This window comes from Nelumbo lutea, chromosome 8, assembly GCF_056320005.1.
Source record: "Nelumbo lutea isolate HS-2025 chromosome 8, American lotus-T2T, whole genome shotgun sequence".
Taxonomy (NCBI): Eukaryota; Viridiplantae; Streptophyta; class Magnoliopsida; order Proteales; family Nelumbonaceae; genus Nelumbo; species Nelumbo lutea.
The window spans coordinates 21,934,401-21,940,992 of NC_142691.1; positions in this window are offsets into that span (position 1 = coordinate 21,934,401).

The following is a 6,592-nucleotide window of genomic DNA, read 5'->3' on the forward strand; positions in this document are numbered from 1 at the left end:
TCTATGTAATGTAAATAAGCTCCTATTTAAGAATTCAAAACAAGTTTTGCAATCTTTCAATGTAGGACAAGTTGAAAACTGGTTTTAATAAGAGAAAAAACTATTTTCCAAGACATGTGTGTAGGTGTATTTTTCATGTAATTGATCAATCAAATCCCATTGAATTAATCTCTAATGAAATTAAAATCCAATAGTTTATATTGTCAAAATCGTGTCCCTAAGTTCTAATGCTTGTCCCATTTTCACAATGGGCCGGTGTATAGGGTATTAGGGTTTGTGTGAAACTGAATGACCTTTGTACTCCAATGTTTTTTGATAGAGTGGGTTTCTGCTCTTCCTTCTCCTGTGGACCTAAGCTCTTCAGTTGCCGAGTTTTCATTTCCTTCTGTTTCTCTATTTGCCAATCGTTTTAGATATTCCAACATTAAGTCATTAATGGTTGCTTGACATTTCACTGTGGTTGATTGGTAGTTGCATGGCATTGCTGCTTATGTTGTATATATAGAGTCATCAAAGCCTTTCTGACTCGGCCTGGCCCGATCGCCCTACGCTATTAGTGCTTCAAAAGGCGAAACTCTCATCGTAGTTTGGCAACCTAAGGGGCGGACACTTTTTGTTATCTAAAGGCGAAGAAGCTCAGAAAGAAGCAACCCTTGATAGCTGCACCTAGCCTAACTTAGGTTGGGCTAGGTGTAGCCGTTTTCTTGCTGGGCGCGCTAGCGCCAAACTATACACTAAGGTGGCTTCGCATGCTTGGGCGAACACTCAGCCCACCGGGTGAACATGTCGGGCTTCTGCTCCGCGCACCTACTGACACCTTTCGAAGCACTTTCTAGTGTGAATCGAAGCAAGAAACGGAATGGCACGAAAGCCATTGCGCAGCATTTTCTTACTGTGATATATATATATATATATATATATATATATATATATATATATATATCTAATAGATTTTTATTCTCTAATATACCCTTTCACGCAAAAGTCCATCAATCTTGAAGTGTGGACAATTATAAACTCACCAATACCTTGTGCTGAAATTTAATTTATAATGGACTACTTGTCCAATACCATCTCAAGGAACTGTTCACCCTAAATAGGTGAGATCCCTGAATAGATTTTAATTCTCTAACAAAAGGTAAGTTACGAAATAAAATTGAATAAACGAACAGAATTTGTTCATTGGATAATTGAAAATCAACTACTAGAACTGAATTATAGAAGTAAAAAGAAATCAGTTTTCAGGAATTGAAAGAGATGTGGACCCTGAGCTAGATTGAAGAAAATGAAGAATCAAGAAGCTACTCAACATCCTAGTTCAAAAACTAAATCGAGAATAAGTATTCAAAATTAAGAAATTCTTGGAATCAAAGAGAAAAACAATTAATTTTAGTTGAAAAGATCTAACTTTGATTTTTGACCATAATGAATGGTATTCAACATCACTAAAGCAGTAGTATGTTCACGAGCATGGAAATAAAATCCTTGACCGATGATAACCGAATCTCACCCATATTTACATACAAGATTCATTACCTCAAAACAAATCTCAATAAGAATACAATTCCCAAATACGTAGTTTGGTCACGGTTGGGGTTGACACCAGAAAGCTACGTAGTTCAATCATAATTCTTCCAAACTGCATCGGTTTACCCCATCAACTGCTTCTCAAATAGCTAATATGAAGAGTTGAAGACAGCAAAATGAAGATATGATCTCAAAAAATAATTGCAAGTAGCAGAACTAAAATTCTGAATTCCCTAAAAATAATAATTATTCGGGTAAAGCTATTGGACTAACTAAAATTTATCTCTAAAATAAACAGAGACTATTTTCTATTTTTTAGGGAAAGCAATGGTGACTAGAATTGTCAACGTATATCCATCGATATTTTAAAAGTTGCATTTTTTTATTTTATTTTTTTCAAAATTTCAGAAGTGGGTCATTCTTATGTTATTTAATTGTGAGAAAAGATTTTTTTAAATATTTTAAAATAAATATATTTATCACCAAAAGATACGATATGATACACCCAATACGAAATTTCAAACCTTGAGTTCTTTAGTACTGCATCAGCCTTTACCTTGGCCCAAGAGGTATTATGAAGGAAAAATCAATGTGGGTAAGGACCTCAGAATACACAATGGTGGAGACCTTGGTTGTTCTTTCATAAAACTGAGTTTAGATCTTTAACTAACAGAACCATATCATAGTGGTCAAAATTCACCGTTTACAATACAAATCGCGATTCAAATCATGAATCCAAAATGGTTTTGATTGAAAATCTTACATTGATTCCTTTTTTTATACAAAAACGATCATTAGTTGAAATATATGATTTGGTTCATCCTTCGATTTCAATTCATGCAATTTGGATCAACAAAATGATCCCCTACTTAGAGCATGAACGTGTACTTAAAGGCTGTGTTTGGTTGCAATGCAAATAAATTTGCACTGATGCAAAACTGTGACAGTGCAAATGATTCGAGTGTAAATTCTGGCTTATTTTTGTTTCAAATTTTTGTTTATGTTGTTTTGATTGCAGTATAAATGAAATAAATTAAAACTTGAAACAGAACAAAATTAAAATCAAAACAAAATTAAACGAGAATTTGTATGTTTTTTATTTGCACTCTCATACATTTATACTAATACAAATAAAATTGTACTTTAACCAAACACAGCCTAAGGCTCAATTTGAAGAGTACAAACACAAATATATATAAAATAAGACAAAATACAAGATTTTACACTCTACATATTTGCATCTGTACTCCTTCCAAAGTGAGCCTAAACTACATCCATTTTATTATGCCCACAGTTTCTGAAGTCACTCCTGACATGCTTGAATATATAGCCAAAATACTCTGCTGCTCAAGGTCCCTTCACATTGATCTCTAGAAGGTAACCTAACATTGACCTTTGATCAACTTCCAGTTCTAGCCACAACACACCTTAGCCCTCTATGATTTGCGGGTCTGGGGCCTCATGAACTTCTAGTCCAACATAATAATCCAATGGGCCTTTGTTGATTTAAAATTTCTTTGAATGACGAAGTTTGAGGAAATGAAACTGAATTGAAATGAAAAATTTTTCATTGTTTGATATAACTTCCCAGAAAAATCAAAATAGTCATGCTAGAGTTAAAACTTTCAGTGGAAACCCAATTTAAAAATACACTCAGATCATGGACTAATGGGCTTCCATTGAAAGTGAGCTTTGGCTCTTACCCTTTTTAATAGAAACATAAGAAATGACCAATAACAGCCGTAGCTAGAATAATTTTCATACATTTGGGACACCAGCTGGACGGCCCAGAGAAATTTCCGGAATCTAGTTTCTTAGTCATAGCTCTATATTCGAAGTCCAAGTTATACTAAGTTGTATGGTCCACTTGATGTGAATTAAAGTTTTTGTTTGACAGATGGAAACATACATTCTACCTATTGCCAAAAAATAATTAATTGAAGATAGTTTTTAATTGAAATTTAATCCTATCCCAGTTCCCCAGTTCCCCAGTTCCTCACCTCTATTTGTTTTTCACATTATGAAAGCTGTAGAGAGAGAGAGAGAGAGAGGCATCTTTCTCAGAAAATTTCTGAGTCATGGTATGGGTTGCCGCCGAGCAGGCTGATCTGATCAGTGAGGTTGAGCATCAACAAATGATGCATAAGCATACAATGCTGAAGGAGTCCAGATTTCCACCTCATTTTTTCTACCCACTCTCTACCCGCTGTGGATTGCAACCACACATCTCTTAGTTAATAATAGAGATGTGCAGCTCCAATTCACGGTGAATGGAGAGTGAGTAGAAAATCCCGAGTGATGCTGAATTTCAATTTGAAATGTTTATGCAAAAAATGTGTTAAGTATGGATGATGTGGAGTGATATTATTGGTTAAACAGCCCCTAAATTAAAACAGCATCAAATGCAGCTAATCCGGACTCTTAATTCTATATTTTGCAACACATTGCATAGATGAGAAGCTCCCAGCAACCTAGAGAAACACAGAAAGATGTAGTCCAAGGGTTTGTGTTTTCAATATGGGCTGAGGTGCTGCATAAACATTTTAATAACATGGTAATGGGATGAAAGTTAAAAGGGGATCAGTGATTTCCATAATAAAATAAATAAATAAAGAAAAGGGAAAAGTTTACATTATACGATACAAATATTACGTATTAACTTATAATTTGATTTAACTTTTATGAAACCAAGGCAAATATCAGCATTATATGGTATATATCGATCAACTCTGGTTCTACACCATTTGTGAAGTATGGTGCCTTTTCCATTTGTAGCTAGAGTCCTTCACTTCCGAGGCATTTATATTTTTTCTTTTTCTTTTGTTAGAATCATAGACCAAGAAGAAGAAGAAGAAATATAGTATAGTCCTTTTCCATGCATGACTTACAGCAAGAGGTGGGAAGGACTATACAAGTTATATGCATACCTACTTAGATGTGTATAAGAAATTTGTCTGCAAATAAGTTTAGGAATTGATGAAGCATGCAGAAAACTAGAATTTAATTAGGTGATGTATTTAGAAAGCCTGAGCAAATCATGTGTCATAGATATAGATGTAGGTAAGAAACATGGGCCGGGTTTGGATCGGGTTGAGTTCAACTCTACTCCAACCCAATGTGTTAAAACGTCAAACCTAACACAACCTGGTCATGAGATCGGGTTAGTTGGGTTGATTCAAGAGTTAGAACTTTGCCCAACTTACAAACAAATGCATGTGTAGGCACTGCCATATTCATGTGTGAACACACATATTTTGTATATATAAAAAAAAATATGTGTAGGCACATACATCATTTTATAGAAATCTTTTAAAATAAAACCACCCTTCGTCACCAAATATGGTTAGATGGGCCAAATCCAATAGTTGCATCCTAGTTAGATAGGATTTTTTTCTATTAATTATTTTTTGCATGGATAGACAAATTTCTTATTGGTTCAACCAAATATGCTCAGTCAGGGAGATGATTCCTCGAGTACACGTTCGAGGCATCAGTCAGGGAGAATCACAAGAGCATTCCGGCCAAGGCTTTTGTGGGGTTTTGGGCTTACTGGTCTGTTTGGTCTTGGTGGTCGGTGGTCGGTGGTCGTGGTAGGTATCTTTGGTTGGTCCTTTTGGTGTATGGGCTTGTTGTGTGTTTTCAGTCAAGCCATTTTTTGTCGTTTTGGCTTTTCTGAGGCTGGGTTTCTTCTGATTTGTATATTATTTTCTTTATTTTAATATATTTTGTCTCACCTTTTCTAAAACAAAAAAAAAAAAAAAATCATGTCACATGTTTGAACTTTGAAGCAATGTATTCAAAGACTTATTTGTGTTTTTACCTTCAGAAAACAACCTTTACCAAACAGATTTTTACGGTAAAAAATACAGAAAATGCCCAAAAACATGCTGTGGCTTTGGGCTCCGAAAAATACAAAAACATCATCGTAACGAATTTAGCAGTAGTGGCAAATTCTGGAATTTATATTTTAGTTAATACTAATTAATGAGGATCCCTTGCTATGCATGGGCATTGTTAAAAGAATTTTAGGAATAAGAAGTTAGGGGTGCAAGTTGGTTGGATCCAATCCGAGCCTGACCTTCTGTTCAATCAAAGTGTTTGCATAAAGTTGGACTTGGGCAAAAAAACTCAGTCTTAATCTAAATTCAGGTCGGTCTTGGGTAGATCAAGCCTGACCCAATTTAATTTTGTGTGTGTATACACACATTATCAATTTCTTCTACTTGGAAATTGGGATATAAAACTCAATACACCAAAGTCTAAGTCCAACTCGAGATTTTGGGTTAAGTTTGGGTTGTGCCTAGGTTGATAAACTTGGATTTAACCATGAGTTGGGCCAAGTCTGAGATCAAGGTTTCCGATTTACGGTTGGGCTTGTGTTGACCCTCAAACTCAACCCACCCCACCCAAGTTGCTCCCCTGGAAGGGGCATTGTGACATTTTTAATTGTATTAGTCTTTATTTTTTATTAAATTGTTTTAGCATTATAATAATTAAGCTTAAAACTAATAATTTTGTCAAAAAATTTGTAGTATCATTTGATATTCTTAATGAAATTTAAGCGGATATCAAATTATAGGATTTAATTTTGAAACTAAAATTTTCTTACTTTTTTGTTGTTTTATTAATAAACATATATTAATTTGTATTAACTTTATTTTCTAATAAAAGCTTATACTAATAAAAATATTAAAAGAAGTTTTATTAGACCATACTATTTTTATCTATAATTTTTATTACATTATTAATAAATTAGTTAAATAATTAAATATGATTTAGGAATTAAGTTATAATTTAATTAATCTTTTTAATTATATAATGACTTTCTAAGTTAACTAAATTTATTAAGTTAACTGATGTAATTAAGAATTTAGTTAATAATTTCCTACTTTAATAAATAAAAGTAACTGGTTAAATAACCCTATACAATTGGGCATATACAAAGTTAACTAATAAATAAATAATTAATTTAATTTAAATTAACTAATTGAAAATTATGTTATTAATGACTTAATTATGTTATAATTAATTAACTAAGTAGTTTAATTATTTAAAAATAGTCAAA